The 26,486-nt window shown below is 42.0% G+C and overlaps 1 protein-coding gene and 1 long non-coding RNA gene across 5 annotated transcripts in view; one reads left to right on the top strand and one right to left on the bottom strand.

The window, feature by feature from the left end:
• LOC134354631 (2-5A-dependent ribonuclease-like) overlaps positions 1-5,725 on the bottom strand; it is a 60,424-nt gene extending 54,699 nt beyond the window's left edge. Inside the window, exon 1 of one of the 3 annotated variants that reach the window (XM_063063664.1) lies at positions 5,594-5,725. The gene's annotated coding sequence lies outside the window, so the exon portion shown is untranslated. Of the gene's footprint in view, positions 1-1,950; positions 2,101-5,593 lie in introns of those variants that run through there. The other 2 variants (XM_063063663.1, XM_063063665.1) reach the window with 2 other exon arrangements.
• On the top strand, positions 5,641-23,610 carry LOC134354633 (uncharacterized). 2 transcript variants are annotated; one of them, XR_010019866.1, is made up of 5 exons: positions 5,641-6,199; positions 12,445-12,533; positions 16,532-16,565; positions 19,380-19,456; positions 22,830-23,610. It is a non-coding gene; the product is annotated as an uncharacterized LOC134354633 (long non-coding RNA). The 2 variants fall into 2 exon arrangements; XR_010019865.1 differs by having other exon boundaries at positions 5,675-6,199; positions 19,377-19,456; positions 22,830-23,609.
• Positions 23,611-26,486: the final 2,876 nt, after the last annotated feature.

The following is a 26,486-nucleotide window of genomic DNA, read 5'->3' on the forward strand; positions in this document are numbered from 1 at the left end:
ACTTACACACACACACACACACACACACACACACACACACACACACACACACACACACACATTTATTTATTTATTTATTTATATATCATTGCTAACCTGTTTGATTTATCTACATTTATATTTCTGTATTGTGTAGTTACGAATAAATATTATTAGTTAATAGCAATACTGGACTCCAAGGTGTTCTCTGTTTCTGCTGGTTCTTCACGGGTTACGTAACAACACAAATGGGGCATGTTTTGATGTATGTATGATAAATAAATGAACATCAATTTGACTTTGACTCTGAATTAAAGGTAAAACAAAAATAAACATGAAGCTAGCAATAGCCACATCTCATGAATTAGTAAGCAGACAAAACTTTCTGCTTTCCATGGGGATCATTCCCTTCATGACTCCCTTGTCCATTCATCCCTCCCCACTGATCTCCCTCATGGCTCTTCTCCTCGCAAGCGGATCAAGTGCTACACCTGCCCCTACACCTCCTCCCTCACTACCATCAGGGCCCCAAACAGTCCTTCCAGGTGAGGTGACTCTTCACCTGTGAGGCTGTTGGGGTCATATACTGTATCCGGTGCTCCCGGTGTGGCCTCCTGTATATTGGTGAGAGTCGACATAGGTTGGGAGACCGCTTTGCTGAGCACTTACGCTCCATCTGTCAGAAAAAGCAGGATCTCCCAATGGCCACCCATTTTAATTCCACTTCCCAGTCCCATTCCAACATGTCAGTCCATGGCCTCCTCGACTGTCGTGACGAGGCCCCTCTCGGGTTGGGAGAACCATCTGGGTAGCCTCCAAACTGATGGCATGAACATCTCAAACTTCTGGTATACACACCCCCCTCACCATTCCCCATTCCCATTTCCCTTTCTCACATTATCACCTTACCTACTTATCACCTCCCCATAGTGCTCCTCCCCCTTTTCTTTCTTCCACGGCCTTCCGAATTCTCCTATCAGATACTCCCTTCTCCGGCCCTGTATTTCCACCAATCACTCCCCCCCCCGCCCCGCCAGCTCTTTACCTCACCCCTTCCACCCTCCCGGTTTCACCTATCACCTTGTGTTTCTTCCTCCCCTCACCCCACTTTCTTACTCTGACTCCTCGACTTTTTTTTCTCCAGCCCTGCTGAAGGGTCTCAGTCCAAAACGTTGACTATACTCTTTTCCATAGTTGCTGCATGGCATGCTGAGTTCCTCCAGCATTCTGCGTATGTGGCTTGGATTTCCAGCATCTGAAATTTTCTCTTGTTTGTTATTAGACAAAAAATAAAAGTTATTTATAAAAGAACTCAAGGCATCTGAGAATTAGTGGTATTTTATGTGGAATGACCGGCAGCTCTCACAGCTTTAAAAAATGGATAAATACTTTAGAAATATCATGAGGATAACAGAGAAAGAGTTTGGAGGTACTAGGAGTTGATAGCTATGCAAAATTGGTCCTTTTATGCTGACGGCTTCTGTAAAAGTAAAAATATTTGATTGACTGTGCAATTGTCTATGAACTTTATTGACTCTTCTCAACACTTTCCAAGTCGCTGCTTGAAAGTCACAATAATATCTTTGTGACTATATTTGGCAGTTCAAAGCATCAAATTGTTTGAAAACTACAGCAAACTGAGAGCAATACACAGTTACAAGCCATGGACTTGGAATGTTCATTTCCTACATTCTGCAATCAATCAAGTTTAAACCCCTCTTTGGGCAGATGTTTAAACAACTGGAATTTCAGAAGGAAACAATCACCCTTTCCTGCTTCAGTTTAAAACCAGCTAAATCACACAAAAGCAAGCCAAACAGTTAAGAAATAAAACGAATCAAGTCTTACACTGGGCAAATTACAAAGAAATTAAAAACATGTTAAGCAAAAATGTAAAAAAAACGAGCTAATTTTTAAATTATATGAAACACCAATAGGCAAAGCTTTACAAATGATCAGAATTTTACTGACTTACAAGCTGCTTGTCAAAAGTTCCTTATTGTTTTCTTCAAAACTAAGAACACACATCTACTTCCTGCTCTACGATAGATTTGATAGTTGTAGGTGGGGTGACATTTAACCAAATATGTCTCGGCTACAACTGCATCACACTGAAAGGAAAGGCGGCAGTTCTATTTCGTAATCACTTCTTTCCTGCCCATCATCTCCCTCTGGTGCTCCTCCCCTTCCCTTTCTTCCACGGTCTTCTGTCCTCTCCTTATCAGATTCCTCCTCCTCCAGCTCTTTATCTCTTTCACCAGTCAACTTCTCAGCTTTTTACTTTACCCCACCCCCTCCCAGTTTTACCTATCACCTGCCACGCCTCCAACACTGCAGCTGAATCTACTGTCACCTTCACAGAAGTAAGATCAGCCATATAGAGCGTGAATCCACAGAAAGCTTTGGGCCAGATGGTGTCCAAGGCCATGCCTCTTAGATCCTCTGTAGATCACCTGGCAGGCACATTTGCAGACATTTTTTTTTAAACCTCAGCCTGCTTCAGACTGTGGTACCCTCCTGCTTTAAGAAGACCATGATCATCCTGGTGCTAAGATAACGTGGCTTAATGACTACTGATGAAGTGCTTCAAGAGGCTGGTCATGGCAGCACCAATTCCAGCATTCCGGACAACCTCAACTTACTGCAGTTTGCCTACTGCCAAAACAGGCCTACGGCAGATACTATCTCCCTGGTTCTACACTCTGGAGCAGCTGGACAGTAAAGACACCCACATCAGACCATTGTTTAGTGAATACAGCTCCACTACTTAACGTTTCAGGATGGCAAGAGAATGAAAGGGGAGTTGGTAGGAATGCAAAAGAAAATAATTTGTAGGAGAGGGGTAATGGATTGTTCGGCTAAGACCTAACATGGTCCTGATAGTTCTATGAACTCATTACACATTTAATAATTAGTCTAGTTTTCGACTCTACCTTTGAGAAATTATTGGAGGCAGTGTTAGAAGCTTCAGAAGATTTATTAATGAGTTCAATGGACATGAAGAAAGATTGATCTATATATCTATATATATTTGAATTTAGAGCAATAAAACATGAATTTATTGAAACATACGTTTTTAGGGGAGCAGTAAGTGTGATGCTGAGAGGATGGCTCTAGAGGAACAAGGTGTTCACAGCTTTAGAACCTGATCTCAGGTGCTGACTGTATGGAGTTTGCACATTCTCCTTGTGACTGTATTAAGTTTCCCCTGGGTGCTCTAGTTTCCTTCTACATCCCAAAGGTTGGAACGTGGGGAGAGGGATACAAGAAGGGAAGAGAGATAACTCTACATGGGTGATTGATGGTCAGCCTGAACTCAGTAGGATGAACTGTGAAGGGCTTATCACTAAATATATTCAAGTTGAAGTCTGGAAGTATGGGGAGAGCTCAAGAAAATGTCCTGAGATTAAGATTGCACCAACCATGACCCAATTTGAGGCAATGATAGGCCCATTCTTGCTACTCTTTCTTACCTCCAAGGTCAGAGTCATACAGAACTACAGTACAGAAACATGTCCTTCAGCCCATCTAGTCTGCGCCAAACTATTTAAGCTGCCTAGTCCCACCTATCTGCATCCAGACCATATCCCTCCATACCCCTGCCATCCATGTACCTATTCAAACTTCTCTTAAAAGTTGAATTCACGTTCACAGACTCCACTTGTGCTGGCAGCTCATTCTGCACTCCCACCACCCTCTGAAGAAGTTTATTTAATTTATGGCTCTGATTACTTTTTAAAATTAAATTTCTGCACTTACTTTTAAAAATAACTTAATTATTTCAAACGTGTATAAATAGATTTGCATGTTTAATGACAAGGGGTTGAGCACAATGACCTGCCTGCTGGGTTGTTGCGAATATACTTGAAGAGTTGATGAGTGTTTTGGATGGATAATCAGAATCAGGTTTAATATCACTGGCATATGTTGTGAAATTTGTTAATTTTGTGGCAGTAATACAATGCAATACATGATAAATATACCATGTACCTCTGAAAATATATATCTCTGAAAAGAGGAAGCTGTCTAAGTTGCATGCCATCTTGGTCAATGTCTCCCATCCACTACATAATGTACAGGGTGGGCACAGGAGTACATTCAGCCAGAGACTCATTCCACCGAGATGCAACACAGAGCGTCATAGGAAGTTATTCCTGCCTGTGGCCATCAAACTTTACAACTCCTCCCTTGGAGGGTCAGACACCCTGAGCCAATAGGCTGGTCCTGGACTTATTTCATAATTTACTGGCATAATTTACATATTACTATTTAACTATTTATGGTTCTATTACTATTTATTACTTATGGTGCAACTGTAACGAAAACCAATTTCCCCCGGGATCAGTAAAGTATGACTATGACTATAAAATAAATAAATAAATTGGTGGTGGTGGTTGGCATCCATCTGTCTGGAAGGACGATGGGCAATGATGATCACCATCACAAGCCTGGGCGGAAGAATGAGGGGAGATTTGATAGAGATATATAAAATTATGATGGGTATTGATAGAGTGAATGCAAGCAGGCTTTTTCCACTGAGGCAAGGGGAGAAAAAGACCAGAGGACATGGGTTAAGGGTGAGGGGGGAACAGTTTAAAGGGAACATTAGGGGGGGCTTCTTCACACAGAGAGTGTTGGGAGTATGGAATGAGCTGCCAGACGAGGTGGAAAATGCGGGTTCTTGGGATATGGTCCCTGTGCAGGTCAGTGGGACTAGGCAGAAAATGGTTCTGTTTCTGTGCTGTAGTTTCTATGGTTTCTATGGTATGGAGATCCCCCTCTCGGCCTCACCAGTGTAGTCCAAAGGAAAGCTCATGAAGCAATACGTCTGGCACCAGCTTGGCCACAGGAGCTGCCGGAAGGATGTTCAATGATGTTCAGCGATGCTCAGCCACCTTAAGGGCTCCACTCCACTCTGGATTTTTTGTCTGGGTTTACTCCCGTAGCCTTCTTCTCTCCCAAAGCTGCCCACAAGGCAGTGAGGCTATTTATCCATAGCTGGGGATCTACTTGACAAGCAGCAGGGCATGTCCACACACCAGTGGGCCTGCGTGCTATGTGTGCAGGGGCCATATCTCCTCCCCATCCTCTGTAGGAGGCACCTTTTGAGAAGGAATAGGAGGGAAGATGTGTGGTCGGAGTGACTGAGGTATGGACATGCAGGTTTGCACTCCATTTTGGTTCTTGTTGGTAATCATGGGAATAGGCGGTGTGATTTTTTAAGGTCCCAGAGACAGTGGAACATGTGATCATGGTGTGCGGCAAATATTCATTAAAACGTGAAAAGCTATTTAGGCAATTATTGGGTAGAACCTGGATGCTTAGTTTGCAGAATATACTGGAACGTGAGACATGGGCGGTTAAGACGTGTAATGCCTCCTTTCATACCCCATTACAGTAGGTGGCGGTAAAGCACCTTCTTCTGTATCTTTTTTGACGGCGGTTGGCATCCAGCTTAATAGTGCATTACCGCCGCAAAGCACCTTCTTGAGACGCCATCGGCACAAAAGAGGATGACGTGGCTGCTGTCAGAAGGCCATCAAGGAAGTCGGTGGGTGGGACTATGGTTCCCGCCACTAAATGGCTGCTGCACGGGCGGCGCGAATCTACTTACGGGTGGTTACGAGCAGCGGTCGAAGCTGGTAGCTGCTGGCGTGTGTCGGGAGGCGAACCAGGCACAAGGCCGGGGCAACTCGATCGCGCCATGAACGGTCACGTGGGCAACTTCCGGCCTTTGGTGACCTCGCCGTAAAATGGCGGCGGCGGGCTGCGCTGGAGCTGCTGCGATACGCCTAAGATGGAGCAGGTTTTCCTTCTCAAAAGACGGCACACAATTGGCAGGGTTCCCACCTCTCGCTATCCTGGGGTTGTAGCTGCCATTCTGCCACCAACCGACTGCGAGTATAGAATTTAGAGGGAGTCGGATCTAGAGATGGTGGGATGCCCTCATTTCTCTCCTGGAGCCTTGTTGCCCCAGAACTTTTGAAATCCCCACTCCCCAAAAATGGGGAAAATTGAGAATGGGCAAAATCCATTGTGGGTGTTTTGGTCCAGCTTGGCATTTGATATGCTGAAAGATAGCTTAGTAATTTGAAATCGCATGTCCCAACGAATCGATGATTGGTTGCAAAACATGAAGAAAGTTTAGGGAGTTTGCTGATGTTTGCGATTTATGGTGCGCTGCAGTGATTACGAAGAGGCCGCCGTGGACCGCCGAAAGGTAAGAAGAGGGGACAGTAATTGAAACACGTTATTATGCGTCGGGACCGATGAGTTTCCCCGACTGTGTAAAATCGGAGAACACATTCATGTTCACCGTGCACTGGCGCTGCTGTCTCACAGCTCCATCAAGCCAGGGTCAATCCTTCCTGCTAGTGCTAGCTATCTCGAGAATGTGTATGTATTCCCTGTGATTGTTGGGTATCCACTGGTGTCCTCCATCATTAAGGACCCCATCACCCAGAGAAGGCTGTGCAGACTGAGCCTGTTTCTATGACTGACCGAGTGAGTAGTTAATTTATTTATTTATTTAGATGCCGTGCGGAATAGGCACTTTGAGCCACGCCGCCCAGCAACCCTCGTTTTAACTCCAGACTAGTCACAGGACGATTTACAATGCAATGTTGGCATTTATTTCTAGAGGAATAGCGTATAGGAGCATGGATGTGATGTTGAGGCTCTATAAGGCGCTGGTAAGACCTCACTTGGAGTACTGTGGGCAGTTTTGATCTCCTTATTTAAGAAAGGATGTGCTGATGTTGGAGAGGGTACAGAGAAGATTCACTAGAATGATTCCGGGAATGAGAGGGTTAACATGAGGAACGTTTGTCCGCTCTTGGACTGTATTCCTTGGAGTTTAGAAGAATGAGGGGGGACCTCATAGAAACATTTTGAAAGTTGAAAGGCATGGACAGAGTGGATGTGGTAAAGTTGTTTCCCATGATGGGGGAGTCTAGTACGAGAGGGGATGACTTAAGGATTGAAGGGCGCCCATTCAGAACAGAAATGCGAAGAAATATTTTTAGTCAGAGGGTGGTGAATCTATGGAATTTGTTGCCATGGGCAGCAGTGGAGGCTGTCATTGGGTGTATTTAAGGCAGAGATTGATAGGCAGCTGAGTGGTCAGGGCATCAAAGGTTATGGTGAGAAGGCGGAGGAGTGGGACTAAATGGGAGAATGGATCAGCTCATGATAAAATGGCGGAGCAGACTCGATGGGCCGAATGGCCGACTTCTGCTCCTTTGTCTTACAGTCTTATGATCAATCCGTACGCATTTGGATTGTGTGAGGAAACCCACAAAGTCATGGGGAGAACGTACAAACTTACAGGAATGGTAGGAATTGAACCCCAGTCTCAGGTACTGAAAAGCTTTGTGTTCAATAGGCTTTAATATACTGATATATTCAATGCAAAGATAGATTTTGGGATGTTGAGCGATGCAGAGTTGATGTGAGACTATACTGTTCAATCCTTGCAGCTTTTTGCTGTTTGATCCTACCTAATAGACCATAAGATATAGGAGCAGAATTAGGCCATCCTGTCTGCTCTGCCATTTCATCATTGCTGATACAATTTTACTCTCAACCCAAATCTTCTGCCTTCACCCCAAATTCCTTCATGCCCTGACCAGTCAAGAATCTATCAATCAATTATTGCTGTTTACTTTGCATACTTTATGCATATAGGCATTTAATTGCACCCAGGTGTAAGTTTAAATTTATTTAAATTTAAGGGTTGATATTGATTGAGTTGCATGATAGTTTGAGGCTGAATATCCTGCTTTTTCCTCAATTCAATGCCCCTCCTTTTTATCGTTAAACATTCTAACTTTACCAAGAAGACCTTCAATCTGAAATACTTTTTCTCTTTCCACAGTTACTTTCTGCTGTGTTTTCCAGAATTTTATTATACTGTACCAGATTTCTAGAATCTTCATTTTCATCTCAAAGAGTCACAAGATGATTTCTCATCACAGTTGCTTTAAATGATGAGGATTTACACATTCTTTAGTGAAACTGATAATCCTGTATGTACTTTGCAGCAGGAGTGATTATAGGAGTTTTGGCTAATCTATTTTACCCACTCTGGAAGGCTGTGCCATTGCTGAGAAGTAAAACCTGTCTGAATATTTGAGAGTGGGGATCATTGCTTTGAAGTTACTCCTTATAAACTTGGCTGTAGGAACAGGAGCAGAACAGACCTGAATGAATTTCTGTTCCTCTGCCAGTGCAAGATGTCATCAGTTTATGGCATATGGCATTAGACATACAGTGCAGAATCAGGCTCTTTGGCATTCTGGGCCATGCAATTCAAGTTGTCCATCTGAGCTAGTCCTGTTTACCTGCATTTGGCAATTATCCCTCAAATCTTTCCTAAATGTATACCTGTCCAAATGTCTTTGAAGTGTTGTTTTACCTTCCACAGCCACTTGCCCTAGCAGCTCATTCCCTCTACCTCCCACCTTCTGTTTGAAAAGTTTGCCCCTTGAGCTGCTGATAAACCTTGCCATTCTTGGCTTATATACCTCGTATAAGATCACCTCTCAGTCTACTTCGCTTCACAAAATAAAGTCTTAGCTTGGCCGGCATCTCAAATTGTTGCACTACCCATTCCTCAAGTCCTGACATCATCTTTGTAAATCTACACTCTTCCCAGTTTAATGGCATTGTTTCTGTAGCGTGGTGACCAAATGTCTTGTATGACTGCAACATCCCATTTTCCATACTCAGGACTCAATTCTCTGGTGAGAGCCTGCACGTCAAAAGTTGTCTTCATCACCCTCTCAGCCTGTGACTGTTTCATCAGAAATCTTTAATAACCTGCCTCAGGGTGTGTCACTGGCAGAGAAACCAGTTACAAGATTTGGCAGTGGTCATTTAAAACTGAGGTGTAGGAGCTTCTTGCAGGTAATGAATCTCTGGAGTTTTTTATTTGGGAGGGCTATGGAGGCAATATCATTGGGAATATTTAAAAAGCAATTGGAAACATTTTTTTTGAAAGGTCAGGGAAGTAAGTGCCATGGGGAACTAATGCAACAGAGATGAGGCTCAAGGCAGATTAGCCACGATCATATCTGCAGGCCATGCCTGCTGTCCAAGGGCACGTTTTTGCATTCTGTTTAGTTGTTTGGCTGATATGTTTGGGATAAGTATCAAAGCCAGCAATGTTATTATACAACAGCAGGATGCAGGTGATCATTTAGTATTTTTCTGATTTCAGCCAAGGGCTCAAAGTAAATGCTCTGGTGTATCCTGGAGCCCATTCTAACATGTGCTCACAATAACTAAGTGCAGTGGGCCTATATAAGCCGATGCATGCCTTTCTCCTTGTTCCTTTGCTCATTGAGGTTCCAAATAGAATTCCTGAAGTTAATTTGGGATTATGTTCAAAATCAGTTTCAGATTACTTCATTAACAATATGTAAAAAGATTCCTTTCGAAGCCTAGAAATTTGTTTTGCTAAATATCTGGCCATAGTGATGCTCACGACCCACATTTGATTCATTTTCATAAAATACAGTTTGGGGCTCTTGGATTATCCCCTTTCTGTGTCTCCTGGATGCAAATCAATTTAATTTCTTTCTCATTTGACTAGATAGATTATAATAGACTTTGGGCTCAAAGAATGGGAAGTTGTTAAAAGAAGCACCACTACTTTAACTGTGGTGTTTTATACTGCTGGAGCTTCGCTTGACAGTCTCTTCAGAGTCTGCAGCACATTGGGCATCTCTGGTACAAGGAGGCAGAGAGCCATTTGCAATATCATTGAGCCAGCAGAGAAGGACTCAAGGTGGCTCTGGATGAAGCAAGTCCATGGGGATCTGCAGCACATGCTACCTGAGCACAAGTTGTGGCTTGATCAACCACGGCTGGGTCACCCAATGACCCCAGGTTACATCATTGATTATGTGTTCAGAGCATCTTGAGATGTATTTTTCGAAAGAAAATGCTCTGATTAAATGCAGGCTGTCTCAGGACAATGAGTTAGCTCAATGAGCACCAGGTCTTTCTGCTCTGAATACTTCAAACTATTGAAATCATAGCTTGTGTAAGCTATTGACTGTTTTACTATGGCACAAGCACTCAGTTACACCAGAATTCTTTTATGTCAGCATGGTGGGAACACATCCACCATGGTTACTTTTATAAGACCCATCAACTTTGCACTGAGGGACTGTTAATTGGAAACTGCATTGTGAACAGCAGTTTTCTAAAATGAAAGCAATATAGTTTTTCCTGGTTAAGTGCTTGGGAGTAGTGTAAAGGGACAAACATTGCATCTCTTGCAGTTGGTTACAAAGAGGTCATGAGAATGAAATTTGGAAGGTAAATGCAACAGCACCCGGGGAAGTGATCCCTTCATATAGCAAAAGAAGAAAGAGGTATTTTGATGGTGGCATTACTTTGAAAATAAATGAAAATTTGAGCGATGATCCACTGGTAGTGGAGGCCGGTTAGTTGAAGACAGTGTCCTGGCCTCACTGTTAATAGTTTAATCCAAGGAGAGCCCAAGATCCCTTCTATTCTCCGCTGGAGTTTTAGCCACTATCCCTCCACCACTACTGTCTTCTGACTGTTACTGTACATTGAACGGTGTTTGCTTTAACTCCACTCACTTTCTCTAAATGCTATGGAAGCCTTTTGGGTTCAGGAATGCCTATTATTGTTGGGCTTATGGAACATTATTTCCTTGTCCCATACACTGTCTTTGTCCAGTCAATTAATAACAGTGGAAGCGCCTTCCCGTTCTTTGCTTTGAGCTTGCATCTATATATAATTCTGGTTTCATCATGTGCTCCATCTTGAACTCTTGTTTATCTTATTTCCGTTATGGACAAGTGAGCAGCATTGACCATGTACTCTCCACTTCCCATCGCTGTACTCATTTTATGCTTCCAGTTTTTATGCCTTTGTCTTGTTAGCTCTTATAATGTCACTTTTGTCATTTTTACTCTCTTAAAGTAGAAAGGCCCATACTGCTTGGAGTCTATTCCGACTTGCTTCGCTGTAATATGTTCCCTTATTTTTTTGTACCCATTGATTCCGTCCTGATTCTCCTGGCACTTGCCAAGGATAAATTTACAGTGGGCCAATTAATCTAACAAACTATTTTGGGATGTGGCAATAAACCAGAGCACCTGGGAGAATACATACCATAGATGGAATGAGAGGTCAGGTTTAAGCCTGGGTTACTGTAAGTGTGAGTCAGCAGCTCTGATATGCATCAGGTTTGGCATTTTTCTTCAACTCAGGTTTCCCCTCTTTAGTTGCCAGCACTCCTGACTGCTCCACTCTCACTCCAGCACCATATTGTGATGCTCGTTTCCCATCTACATCTGGTGACTGGTCTGTTGTTTATGCACTTGTCCATTTCTTGGCTTCTGACCATACCTTTAAATTAATATTTAATTTACCTGACTTCCAACCCACCATAGAACTTACCTTTTTTGCTTTTCCCCCCATTTTTTAAATTCTGCAGCATTGTCTTTTAATCTTTGATTTTTGTTTTTCAGATCTCATTAAAGGATTAAGATTTTTGCTCCAACCAGTTGTTATAAATGTTGAGTTTTTGCAGGATTGCGTCTTATTAAGGAAGAAACATACTGTTCTGCACAATGGAAATCAGTGTAGAGCTCTGACTAATTTATTTAGTCCTTGAAATGAGGAACAAATGCCAATTTTTAATAAAACTGCTGAGCCTGGGTTGCTCAGTTTACTCACAAACCAGGAGGAGGCATAAAACAGATTTGTGTGATTTTTTTTAAGTCTAAATATTGTGGAAGTTTTGCAGTTAGCTGTAAATTGCAAGTCAGCCTTCTGCATTAGGTAATGATTTCTGTTGTGGTTAGTAGAAGGACATCTTCACAAGACAGACTGAATGCATTTGTCATCAGTACTTTATCATGAGCTCTTAATCTTGTGGGGTGGCCCTCTTGTGAAGAGGGGAAAGGACACAAATGATGATTTTTGTTTGCAGATTCTACCGTGAGGCTCAAAGTAAACGCTCTGATGTGTCCAACAGATCAACGTGTGTTTTGTTTTTGATAAAACAAATGGGGCTTTATACTATCGGGTGCAACTTGTTTTCTGTGCACAATAATTATTCATTGAATATTTTCTGAACTTCTTAGATTTTTTATTATATTGCTCTTGGAGTTATAGCCAAATTATCAGCTTGCATATTTCTGTTGTCACAACTGGGGTCATTTGTGATGGACATAGAAACATCAGTGAAGCATAGTTTTTCTTTATATTCTATTACTCTGGGGGGCAAGCTGTGCTTAAAAAGTTTATTTTCCACATAATGGTTAGTTTATTCTATATATGCAAAGTTCAATGAATGTTTAAAAATAACTGTCCAAACTCAGGTGTGACTGGTTTTTAATTATTTATTGTTATTAAGGCCTGTCGTGTGAAATGAAGTCTATCAGTATATGTTGATTATGGGCTCTTTGTATGTTCCAGACACTCATGAATTCTGAAGTTTGGACAAGGTTTTTGCATTTGCTTGGAGGGATGGCTTGTAGAAGACCATGGAAGTGACTTCAAAAACAGTAGGTTTTTTTTTGTAGTGAGAGCCTTCAGGATACTGAGACTGTATTTCGCGCAATTTGTTTTTAAAAGAATATTAGGTGTGAGGAAGAATCACTACGATTAGGTTGCACATCTCTGCATACTTTACTTAGAAACATAGAAACATAGAAAATAGGTGCAGGAGTAGGCCATTCGGCCCTTCGAGCCTGCACCGCCATTTATTATGATCATGGCTGATCATCCAACTCAGAACCCAGCCTTCCCTCCATACCCCCTGACCCCTGTAGCCACAAGGGCCATATCTAACTTCCTTTTAAACATAGCTAATGAACTGGCCTCAACAGTTTGCTGTGGCAGAGAATTCCACAGATTCACCACTCTCTGTGTGAAGAAGTTTTTCCTAACCTCGGTCCTAAAAGGCTTCCCCTCTATCCTCAAACTGTGACCCCTCGTTCTAGACCTCCCCAACATCGGGAACAATCTTCCCGCATCTAGCCTGTCCAATCCCTTTAGGATCTTATACGTTTCAATCAGATCCCCCCTCAATCTTCTAAATTCCAACGAGTACAAGCCCAGTTCATCCAGTCTTTCTTCATATGAAAGACCTGCCATCCCAGGAATCAATCTGGTGAACCTTCTTTGTACTCCCTCTATGGCAAAGATGTCTTTCCTCAGATTAGGGGACCAAAACTGCACACAATACTCCAGGTGTGGTCTCACCAAGGCCTTGTACAACTGCAGTAGTACCTCCCTGCTCCTGTACTCGAATCCTCTCGCTATAAATGCCAGCATACCGTTCGCCTTTTTCACCGCCTGCTGTACCTGCATGCCCACTTTCAATGACTGGTGTATAATGACACCCAGGTCTCGTTGCACCTCCCCTTTTCCTAATCGGCCACCATTCAGATAATAATCTGTTTTCCTATTTTTGCCACCAAAGTGGATAACTTCACATTTATCCACATTAAATTGCATCTGCCATGAGTTTGCCCACTCACCCAACCTATCCAAGTCACCCTGCATCCTCTTAGCATCCTCCTCACTGCTAACACTGCCACCCAGCTTTGTGTCATCCGCAAACTTGGAGATGCTGCATTTAATTCCCTCATCCAAGTCATTAATATATATTGTAAACAACTGGGGTCCCAGCACTGAGCCTTGCGGTACCCCACTAGTCACCGCCTGCCATTCTGAAAAGGTCCCGTTTATTCCCACTCTTTGCTTCCTGTCTGCTAACCAATTCTCCACCCACACCAATACCTTACCCCCAATACCGTGTGCTTTAAGTTTGCACACTAATCTCCTATGTGGGACCTTGTCAAAAGCCTTTTGAAAATCCAAATATACCACATCCACTGGTTCTCCCCTATCCACTCTACTAGTTACATCCTCAAAAAATTCTATGAGATTCGTCAGACATGATTTTCCTTTCACAAATCCATGCTGACTTTGTCCGATCATTTCACCGCTTTCCAAATGTGCTGTTATCACATCCTTGATAACTGACTCCAGCAGTTTCCCCACCACTGACGTTAGGCTAACCGGCCTATAATTCCCCGGTTTCTCTCTCCCTCCTTTTTTAAAAAGTGGGGTTACATTAGCCACCCTCCAATCCTCAGGAACTAGTCCAGAATCTAATCTAATCTACTTCTCATGGGTCAGCTGGAAATCTTGTTGCTGATTTTGAGAAGCCCTTTTAACTGATGCCAGGGGTTACAGAGCCATAACTGCTAAATGGAACTAGGTTGAGATGTAGGGATTTTTATAGTAACTTGCTGTATATTTATTTACATTGTACTGCAAAACAATGTATTTCATGACATGTCAGTGATAATAAACCTAATAATCATTCCGATTAATAGAGTGTCGGTAAAAAAACTTTTTGACATTTCCACCCTGAAAGAAGGACTGATTATCTACCCTATCTATACCTCAATTTTTTTTATACTTCTGTCTCAATCATAAGGATAAGTAGCACGGAAACAGGCCCTTTAGCCCAATCCATCCATGTTGACTGAGTTGTCTGCCTTTGGCTCATAATCCCCTAAATCTTCCCTATCCATGTACTGATTTTTAGATTGTATGCACCACTACTAGTTTTAGCAGCTCATTCCAATTATCCTCCACCCTCAGAGTGAAAAATGTGCCCCTCAGGCCCCTGTAGTATCTCTCTCTTTTGGGGCCCCTGTGATTTTCATAATTGCCTTGGATGACGATGTGGGAGGGTGTGTTAGTAATTCTGCAGATGACATGAACGTTGTTGTGGATAGTGTGGAGAGTCGTCGTAGGTTGCAGCAGGATAGCAACAAGATTCAGAGTTGGCCTGAGAAGTGACAGATGGGGTTCAACCCAGTAAAAAGTGAAGTGATCCATTTTGGAAGGTTGAGTTTTAAGGCAGAATACAGGGTTAATGTCAAGATTCCTGGCAGTATAGAGGAACAGAAGGATCTTGGGGTCCACATCCCTCGGTTGATGTGAAGGTGATAGGGTTGTTAACAAGGCGTATGATGTGTTGGTTTTCATTAGTCGGGGGCTTGCGTTCCAGTCCCATGAGATAATTTTGCTGCTGTATAGCTGGTTAAACTGCACTTGGAATATTGCTCAGTTCTGGTCGTCTCATTATACAAAGGATGTGGAAGTTTTAGAGAGGGTGCAGAGGAGATTTTACCAGGATGCTGTCTGAACCTGTCTTAGGAATAAAAGAGGTTGAGAGAGCTAGGGCTCTTCTCTTTTGGAGTGGAAGGATCAGAAGTGTACAAAATGATAAAAAGGCATAGATTGGAGTGGATAGACAGACATTTTCCCCTAGTCAGAAATGACTAATACATGGGGACATAACTTGAAGGTGATTGCAGGAAAGTAGAGGAGGGATGTCAGGTGAAATGGTGGTCGAGGCAAATACAGTGGTTTGGCAGTTGTCCGGTATCGGACCGCTAAGCACTCCAGCGTGTGGTGAAAACTGCCCAGTGGATTATCCGCACCCAATTGCAAACCATTGAGAACATCTACCATAAATGCTGCCTGGGCAGGGTGAAAAGCATTATCAAGGACGCATCTCACCCTAACCATGGACTTTTTACTCTCCTCCCATCCGGTAGGTGCTACAGGAGCCTCCGCTCCCGCACCGGCAGGCACAAGAAGAGATTCTTCCCTGAGGCTGTGACACTGCTGAACCTCACATCACAGCACTAAGCAGTATTGCATCCATACTGTACCGTCTCATTACTTCTATATTTGTGTGCTGTAGCACTTACTTTTTATTCGCAGTTATTTTGTAAATAACACTATTCTTTGCATTTCCGGTCAGATGCTAACTGCATTTCATTGGCTTTGTATCTGTACTCGGCACAATGACAATAAAGTTGAATCGAATGGAATCTAATCTAATCTACATTAGGGGCATATAAGAAACTTAGACACGTGGATGATAGGAAAATGGGGGGCCTTGTAGGAGGGAAGGGTTAGATTGATCTTGGAGTAAGTTAAAAGGTTGGCACAACATTGTGGACCAAAGGCCTGTACTTGCTGTAATGTCCTATGTTCTATAGCTTTGCATTTAAAGTGCACCAATAAATCTGGAAGCAAAATATTTTTCTAGAAAGTAAAGCACTACTAGATACATAAGAGGCCTTTTTTTTAAAAAAAAAAGCTCTTAGATAGGCACATGGGTGATGGAAAAATGGCTGTGACAAATAGATTGATAGAGTAGGTTAAAGAGTCGGCACGACCTGGTGAGCTAGGGCCGTGTACTGTGCTGTACTGTTCCAAAATCTGTGTACGCCTTGCTGTAAATTTGAGCGGAGTGATGCAAATGATGAGTATTGGGAAATGTGATGTCAATTGTCTTCAAGGCAGGTGATCTTCAAAGTAAACACTCTGATGCATCCTGTTTATGGTTTGGAATCTGATTACATGGCGGTGATTTTGGCATATCATGTTTGTCTTGGCTCTGATAGATATGCATGCAGTATATGATAAATTGCTACTATTGTCACTAATAATTTTTTTTTGTTGACAGGTCAAAGGCTTTAAACCTCTCGCCTTTTCAATATGTACGTGAGTGCTTAATTTAGTGTTATTTTGTTTTAAAATGGCTTTCCTCCATGGTGGAGTTTTGGCATACCAAGTTTTTAAGACAGGTGTTTGTTTAATGACCAAAAAGGGAGAGTTATTTCTTGTAGCATAAGCAGAGAGTCTGGGAGGAGATTGATATCTTTTGCTGTGATGCAAAAGAATTCAGTTTATTTTCTGAGGCACCAACGTTATTGTTCTAGACTGGCCCATTCAACACATGGATGGTTGAGGTTGAGCTGAAACAAGTGCCATTAATTCCAGGTCACTCTGGTATGGGTAATACGTGCAGACTTTGACATTCCCCATTATCTCACAATGGGACAGAAAGCGTGTACTGGTCTATAGGTAGTGATTGTGAGAGGCTTGCTATGAATCCTGATTGATTTAACTCCCATTCAATTCTCCAATACCTGCAAACTTGAAAGTGAGCTTGATCAGCCATTTCATAGAAACATAGAAAACCTACAACCCAATACAGGCCCTTCGGCCCAAGATGCTGTGCGGAGCATGTAATTATTTTAGGAATTACCTAGGGTTACCCATAGCTCTATTTTCCTAAGCTCCATGTACCTATCCATGAGTCTCTTAAAAGACTATCGTATCCACCTCCACCACCATCACCGGCAGTCCATTCTGTGTGTGTGTGTGTAAAAAAGAAAAAGCAAACAAATAACAACAGCTTAACCCTGACATCTCCTCTGTACCTACTTCCAAGCACCTAAAAACTGTGCCCTTTCATGCTAGCCATTTCAGCCCTGGGAAAAAGCCTCTGACTATCCACATGATCAATGCCTCTCATCATCTTGTACACCTCTATCAGATCACCTCTCATCCTCTGTTGCTCCAAGAAAAAGAGGCCGAGTTCACTCAACCTATTCCCATAAGGCATGCTCCTCAATCCAGGCAACATCCTTGTAAACCTCCTCTGCGCCCTTTCTATGGTTTGCACATCCTTCCTGTAGTGAGGTGGCCAGAAATAAGCACAATACTCCAAGTGGGGTCTGACCAGGGTCCTATAAAGCTGTAATGTTACCTCTCAGCTCTTAAACTCAATTCCACGATTGATGAAGGCCAACGTACTCCGTATGCCTTCTTAAGCACACAGTCAACCTGCGCAGCAGCCGAGTGTCCTATGGACTCGGACCCAAAGATCCCTCTGATCCTCCACACTGCCAAGAGTCTTACCATTAATATTATATTCTTCCATCATATTTGACCTACCAATATGAACCACCTCACACTTTCTGGGTTGAACTCCCACCTGCCATTTCTCAGCATGGATTTGCATCTTATTGATGTCCCGCTGTAACCTCTTGACATCCCTCCACTTCTTCATCCAGGTCATTAATAAAAATCACAAAGAGAAGGGGTCCCAGAACAGATCCCTGAGGCACGCCACTGGTCACCTGTCTACAACCACTCATTGCCTTCTGTGGGCAAGCCAATTCTGGATCCACAAAGCAAGGTCCCCTTGGATCCCATGCCTCCTTACTTTCTCAATAATCCTTGCATGGGGTATCTTATCAAATGCCTTGCTGAAATCCATATACACCACATCTTCTGCTCTACCTTCATCAATGTGTTTAGTCACATCCTGAAAAAAAAAATTCAATCAGGCTCGTAAGGCATGACCTGCCTTTGACAAAGCCATGCTGACTATTTCTAATCATATTATGCCTCTCCGAATGTTCATAAATCCTGCCTCTCAGGATCTTCTACAAAACCTTAAAGCTCAAAACTCAATTAAGCAACAGTTGATCCTGCAGCTATCTGTTCAGTGGATCTACTTATCAGTGGTGGTGTTTGTATGTGATGTCTGTCCAGGAGAGCTTTCTCTCGCCCTCAGAAGTCAGGCAGATGTCACAGACAGGTTTTGGTTGCAGTGGATGACCATGGCATCTTTTGTGCTTTGTCACACCCTTATTTCTGCAGTGTTACAGTTTTGTGTTCCTGGCAGTTGGATCTCACTGTACACCTCAGGCTGGCTGTAATACATGAGTGTTTTAGTTTTCTAAAACTACAGGTTGATGTCATGAAAAATGATTTTGCAGTCCTACAATAAAATTTTGTTAATTTTAACCATTGGCAACGATTTTCATGAGGTATTGTGTTGAGACTTATCACCAGAAGGAAGTGTATATTAGCTTGCTGGCTATTATGTTTGAGGTGATTACCATGGGCAGAATTGCTAGTAATGAATAACAGGATGCAAGTGATGACATACTTTTTTGCTGATTTTGGTGAGGCTCAAAGTAAACGCTCTGATGCATTCTGTTTTATTGTGTGTACATGCCCTTAATATCTGTGAAGATCTAAACACTAATTTTCTGATGAATATCATCACTAATCTTGGGCAGCTCTTTTCATGGTGATTTAACCATGCAGTTTGTTTGTACCCCCGAGTTCACTGTGCATATAGTGAGACTAATGCATAGGTAAGCTATTTCTTTCAGACAGAGGCTGTGATGTGAGAAGGGGCTGGATCAATGGGCTTTGTCAGTGGATCCTTCAGTGCGGAGGTTTCCAGACCTATAGTCACAAGGAACAAGAAAAATGCAGTTTCCATACAGCAGCGATATTCAGGACGAAATCCAGTTACTGGATAATTTGATCAGTTGAAGGTGGCGATAGATAAATATTTGAATTGAGGGTATGACAAACTGTCACAGGAGAGGAATGGAAGTCAGCTTGAATCAGCGCTTATCTTTATGAATAGGCAGGCTTAAAGCTACTCTTATTTTCTTATGTTCAGAGACAACTGAAGACCTGATTGCTGATTTTTTTTTCAGCAGTGCGGTCTAATTGATGGTGGAGGCCTCTTGCAGGTCCTGAAGTGCGAGATTTAATGAAAGAGCTTTTGTGGGATCTGGTAAGTTTCTTCTGTCTTTTGTCATCTGTTAATGTATACTTAGAACACTGAGAATGATTCAGTTATGTTCTTTGTGTGAGATGTGGGAATTCTGAGTGACCTCTGGTCCCCTGGATAACCACAGATGCACTGTCAGGAGATGGAAGGGAAGTGGGCAGCCAGTACAGAGTACTCCTCTGGCCACTCCATAAATAACAAGTATACCATTCTGGATATCTGTGAGGGAGACGGTCTCTGACACTGAGCCAGGTGCTATGGCTCAGAATGGAAGTGGGGGAGGTGGGGGGGTGGTTTAGAAGAGGACGGCAGTAGTAAAAGGGGATTCCATTGTTTGAGGAGTAGGCGTGAGATTGTGTCACCCAGATAATAAGTTGCCTGCCGGGTGCCAGGGTAAGGGATGTCTTGGATCGAGCCCACGACATTCTAAAGGGGGAGAGGGAACAGCTAGAAGTCTTGCTATATATTGGCACGAATGTCATGGGTAGGAAAGGTGAGATATTCTTGAAGAGAGATTGTGGAGAGCTAGGTGGAAAGCTGAAAAGCAGGATCTCTAGGGTAGTAATATCATTAACAGTGAGGGTAAGAATATGATGATTTGGCAGATGAATGCGTGACTGTAGGGGGCAGGGTTTCAAGCTGTGTTGGAGAGGGTTTTAAACTAATTTGGCCTAGGAGATGGTAACTGGAGAATAGGGCTGGGTTTACAAGCAGAGGCAGTGGTAGTGAACATGTCAGGAAGGACAGGCAGTTAATAGGGCAAAATTTCAGTCAGTGGGATGAGCTGCAGTTTAAAAGGGGAACAAAATCGAAAGGAGTGATGGATACATGATTGAAAGTGTTGTGTTTCAATGCACACAATATCCAGAATAGTGTAGATGATCTTGTACAGTTAAAGATTGATAAGTTTGATGTTGTGCACATCATTAAGTTGTGGCTGAAAGCAGATCACAGTTGGGAGCTTAACCTCCAAGGATATCAAAAGGACAGGCAGGTAGGCAGAGGGGGTGGCGTGGCTCTGTTGGTAAAATACGAAATCAAATCATTAGAAGGTGATGTAGGTTTGGAAGATGTAGAATCCTTGTGGGTAGAGCCGAGAAACTGCAAGGGTAAAAAGACCCTGGTGGGAGTTGTATACATGTCTTCAAACAGTAGCCAGGATGTGGGCTACAAATTACAACAGGAGTTAGAAAAGGCATGTCAAAAAGATAATGTTATGATAGTCATTTGGGGGGGCGGGGTGAGATTCAGTATGCAGGTAGATTGGGGAAAATCGGGTTGGTGTTGGATCCCAAGAGGGAGAATTTGTAGAATACCTATGAGATGGCTTTTTAGAACAGCTTGCAGTTGAGACCACTTGGGGATCAGCTATTCTGAAGTGCATGTTATGTAATAAACCAAATTTGATTAAAGGAAAGGAACCCTTAGGAGGCAGTGATCGTAATGATAGAATTCACCCTGCAATTTGGGAGGGATGTAAAAGTCAGATGTATCAATATTACAGTGGAGTAAAGGAAATTACAGGGGCAGGAGAGAGAGAGAGAGAGGCCAAAGTTGATTAGAAGAGGCCACTTGCAGGGATGACAGCAGAGCAGCAGTGGCTGGAGTTTCTGAGAGCATTTTGGAAGGCACAGTATAGATACATCCCAAACAAGTAGTGGTATTCTAAAGGCAGGATGAAGTTACTGTGGCTGACAAGGGAAGTCAAAGCCAACACAAAAGCAAAAGAGGAGGCCTAAAATAGAGCAAAAATTACTCAGAAGTTAGAGGTTTGGGAATCTAAAGCCAGCAGAAGGCAACCAAATAAAAGCCATGGGTAAGAAAATGAAATGTGAAGATAAGCTAGCTAATAATATCAAAGAAAATGCTAACATATTTTCCAGATATATAAAGAGTAAAAGGGCTGAGAATAAATATTGGACTACTGGAAAATGAAACTGGAGAGGTAGAAATTGTAGACAAACTAAAAGAATTTTGCATCAGTCTTCACTATGGATGACACTAGCAGATGCCAGAAGTTCAAGAATATCAGGGCAGAAGTGAGTGCAGTTATTACAAGGAAGAAGGTGCTTGGGAAACTGAAAATTCTGAATATTGATAAGTCAGCTGAACCAAATGGACTACGCCCCGGAGTTCTGAAACAGGTAGTTGCAGAGATTGTGGAGGCATTAACAATGACCTTTCAAGAATTGATTCTGGCATAGTTCCATAGAACTGGAAAATTTAAAATTTCACTCCACTCTTCAAGAATTGAGGGAGGCAGAAGAAAAGAAATTAAAGGCCAGTTAGCCCGACTTCAGTGGTTTGGAGTCTAGTGTTAAGGATGTGATTTCAGGGTACTTGGAGTCACATGATAAAACAGGCCAAGTCAGCATGGTTTCCTTAAGGGAAAATCTTCACTGATAAATCTGTTGGAATTTGAGGAAATAAGAAGAATGATGGATCTCATTGAAACCTATAGAATTTTGAAAGGCCGAGATAGTGGATGTGGAGAGATGTTTCCTGCGGTGAGGGAGTCTAGAATCAGGGCTCACCCTCAATATAGAAGGATGTCCATTTAGATGAGGAATTTCTAGCCAGAGGCTATGATTGTGTGAAATTCATTGCCACAGGTGGCTGTGGAGGCCAAGTCACTGGGTATATTTAAAGAGGTTGATAGGTTCTTGATTAGCCTGGGCATGAAAGGTTAGAGGGAGTTGGCAGGAGAATGGGGTTGAGGGGGAAATGGTGGAGCAGAGTTGATGGGCTGAATGGTCTGATTCTACTACGTCTTGTGGTCTTGTGTTGGGTCACATTGAAGGTAGAATCCACATTTTCATTCACCTGTGGTCTGGGCAGTTTATGAATGTTTATTAATTCCAATATGCTACATTTTTTATAAACAACACCATCCAGGATTTGTGGGCAGAAATATCTAAGTTACAAAACTTATGTGCGTAAAGTTTTGGCACAGCTTTTGAAAATTTAATCTATATTGTCTCATTTGTATCTGTATCTGAAGAGTTAAAAAGTTTGGCGGGGGGGGGAGAATCCCACAATTCTCCACTCCAGCTCCATCAGATGCACCCATCCAGCATGAGGTAGTTTGCTTACTTTAAATATAGTTTGTTTTTCCCATACTTTCTCCAAATCAACCTTACTGTTCCAAACATTATTTTTCCTCATCTTATTTCCCTATCACTTCTCCCTTTAGTCTTACTATATTCAGTCTGGCTCTTACTGGAGTTATTCACATGACTTCCTACGAGTTCTGACAAAGGCTTTGACCGACAACATATTATCTGTGTTTCTTTGCAATAGTTGTTGCCTGATGTGCCAAATGCTTCCTGAATTTTGGTCTTTACTTTGTACATCCTATCAATTTCTTTTTCCCTAGGTAGAAATATACATTGCCTGCAAGTGAAGTGTCTTCTCAGGAATTGCTGTCCTGTCGAGATGTCAAGCAACGATGGTTCGATTTTACCCTGACTCAGAATGATACTATTTAAGTTATCCTTCCTGCTATTTTAAATAAATAAACAATCTACTGTGGATCCTCTTTACCCCCCCTCATTTATCAATTTTAACATTATCTGTTGAACACTATGCTGATCTTTGTAAGTGGTATTTATTTTTTGCTGCTGAATAAGTAGTTTTCTGTAAAATGAAATTGTCTTGGACCAGTGTAATCTAAGACACCAGAATCGGCTGTTGAATGTTGGAGGGTGATGACAAATCACTGAGGCACTAAGGCAGTGGCACTCATTGCCATCGATGGGCTCCAAACTTCATGATTTGCTTTTATTGCCTATCAATATCTACTTTGCGTTGTTGACAGCCCTGCTGAAACCCATTACCTTCCTTCTGTGGATCTGAGTTTTATGATGAGCAGTAATCAAATTAGGAACATCTTTCTGGTGTGTACTAAAGTGCAAGCTCAAAATAAGATTTTGTTCACTCAGCTCCTTGTGCTGCCTTGGCTTTCATTACAGCAGCTATAGTATATGGAGAACTGACAAGTATGGGTTCCCTTGGTTGCCCTTGATTGAATCAAAGCCCATGAAGAGGTCTGAGCTCTGAAGGGAATCTTGTAGAACTAGCAAGCAAAGCTTGCGCCACCAGGAAGCCTGTAATGTCGCCAAATTAATGGTTATTCATTTCTTAAAGAAAATAAAATCTGCATTTGCTCAATATGACATGAGTGACTCCAAATCTGCACTACTGTAGTTATCTCTTGTCTATCCTTCGAGTTGCCTGAGCAAGCCAAGTGGTTGCATCAAAGTCACTGAGTAAAAGTAAAAAGCAGCTAAACTATCTAGCATTTGATTTGGGGATCTTATTTAGGCAAGGTAAAGACACTGCTGGCTCAGTCAATTTTGCTGTTTCACAAACTGCTAGTACCTAAACAGAGTCCCATTATTGTGTAGAGCAATGGCCTAACAGTTATGCACACAGAATCGTTCCTGCGAAGCAGTGTGCCAGATTCCATCACTAATCTTGGGCAGGTCTTGTCACATTAGAGATGATGTTGCAGAGGCACATGTGGGAGAAAAAGGATCTGATTCTAAACCCTATGACTTTTAGTTGTACCAAGCAATGCTAGTTCCATTTTACCCTGGCTTGGGTGATCCTGTTGAAGTTGCAGTTTATACTTTGGGTCTTCTCTGTCCTCTCTTAATTAAGTATTTAAAAATTAATCTGATAACATGTCACATCACTGTTTCCCAGCTCATAACATTATTTATCATTGTTAAATGACACTTGCAGCTAGTATTTGGGAATTTTAATGTCTATCACCACTGGCTATGTTCTGAAGATAATTGTCAGGATCTTTGGCAGCTAAGTAAATGAATAATATAATAGTATAATATCCCTAATTCATTTTCACCAATCTACATGTAGGTGAATCATCATTATCAATGTCAAGACACAGCCCTTGTTGAAACTGCTCTCACTTTATCTGGGACATCATTGTATTAGGATGAACCCAAATCTTGCAGGTCAAAAGTGCATTAATGATCTGAAGTGCATAGATTTTGGCCTTTCTCAAAAAATAATCGAATGGTTTAGTATTGGAGGGACTTATCGATGCATGAAGAAATAGGATTTACCGTGATAATCAAATTGCCCCTTCGCCAATCACCCACAAAGCCATCAATTCTGTCATCCAAATCAATGATACATAAGAAGCAGTCCCAACATTTACCCCTGCAGAACATCACTAATCACTGGTATCCACCCAGAAAATCCCTTTAATCCTATGTATTACTTATACCAGTCAGCCAATTTTCTAGCAATGCTGGTATCTTTCCTGTAATACTATGGGATGAATTGGTGACAATTATCATGAGTTGTGATGGTGGTGATGAGTCACCATGTAAAAGTGAGATCGATCATGTGATTGAGTGATACTGCAGCAACAACCTTGTGCTCAGTGTCAACAAAACAAAGAATCATCCCTGACTTCATAAGGGGAACTCAGGAACAGGTATTTTCCTACAACCAACAGTTCTTGAAATGACCAGCATAACCCTAACTCAGCAACTCTATGACCACATTTTGCACTTGTTATTGTTTCTTTGCACTAATATTTTGATTTGCAAACTTTTTCTCTTCATGGTCTTGTACAATTTACTCTAAGGTTTGTATGTTAACTGAATTGGCTGTAGGTGTGTCATTCTACTGCAAACAAGTTTTGCACTGCAATTGTACCTCACCTTATTTATGCATATGACAATGAGCTCCTCTTTACTTGAGAATCATGGAAAATTAACTCAAGTTCAGCATCAACATTAAACTTGGCAAAATCTAACGTATGATCATTCAGTACAGTGGTTCCCAACCTTCTTTGGCTCACTGTCCACTCGGGTCCCAGACCACAACCCCAGCACCTCTCCCCCCCGCTCCCCCCATTCTGGCCATTACATAAAAACTTCCAAGAATTTTGATTTACGATGCACAGTGAAAGAAAATAGGAACTGCAAATTCAATGCAGTGGCAAATAATTGCAAAAATATTCAAGTCTATGTAAAGCTACAAATAAATTATTTATTTAATTACAGTAAATTAAATTTTAGAAACATAGAAAACCTACAGCACAATACAGGCTCTTCAGCACACAATGCTGTGCTGAACGCCTACTTACTTTAGAAATTACCTCGGGTTAGCCATAGCTCTATGTACCATATTTTTCTGAACAATTTTAGAGCGTATGTTAGTAGTCCAACCTTTCAATGAGATGCAAACAACAGGAATTCTGCAGATGCTGGAAATTCAAGCAACATACATCAAAGTTGCTGGTGAACGCAGCAGGCCAAGCAGCATCTATAGGAAGAGGCGCAGTCGACGTTTCAGGCCGAGATGAAGGGTCTTCCTATAGATGCTGCTTGGCCTGCTGCGTTCACCAGCAACTTTGATGTATGTTTCTTTCAATGAGATGGATGGGTTTGGTGCAGTGATACCAGCTTCTCAACATCAGGCTGAATGTCATTCAGAAGAAGTCTCAGATCCCCACATTCAGTCATTTCCAAACTGCTTTGTTGCTTTGAAAGAAGTTGGGCTATTGTACTGGAACTGCTCCACTAAATATGATGTTAGAAGGGCAATAAAGACCACCATGACTTTTTTCCCACACTGCAGGATAGCGTTCAGAGATTTCTTTCTGCAATCAATTGTCTTCATATGATTTTGTTGAACCTTGGCTTCAGTTCAAAATCATTTTGTGGTAAAATCATTTCCTCCTCCATCCTTCTTGTTAATTTCTCATTATAAGTGTTCAGGAATGTATTTATTTTACCCAATCTGGAACTTGGATCAAGAGAAGATCCTGAAATATCTCTGTCATGACTTTATGCACCTCATCCAGATGTGCACAGTGTAGTTGAAGATCTCAGAGATCAGAGAGGCTCTGAGATTGGAAAAGGTCACGACGGCCAATATTGCAGTTAAATAGAGTTAACTTGGACAGAAATGTGGAGACAACCGATTTGACTAAGGTAAGATTCACATAATTTCCTTGTAATTGAAGATTGATTTCATTAAACTGCAAATAATT

Source organism: Mobula hypostoma, chromosome 12, assembly GCF_963921235.1.
Source record: "Mobula hypostoma chromosome 12, sMobHyp1.1, whole genome shotgun sequence".
Classification (NCBI taxonomy): domain Eukaryota; kingdom Metazoa; phylum Chordata; class Chondrichthyes; order Myliobatiformes; family Myliobatidae; genus Mobula; species Mobula hypostoma.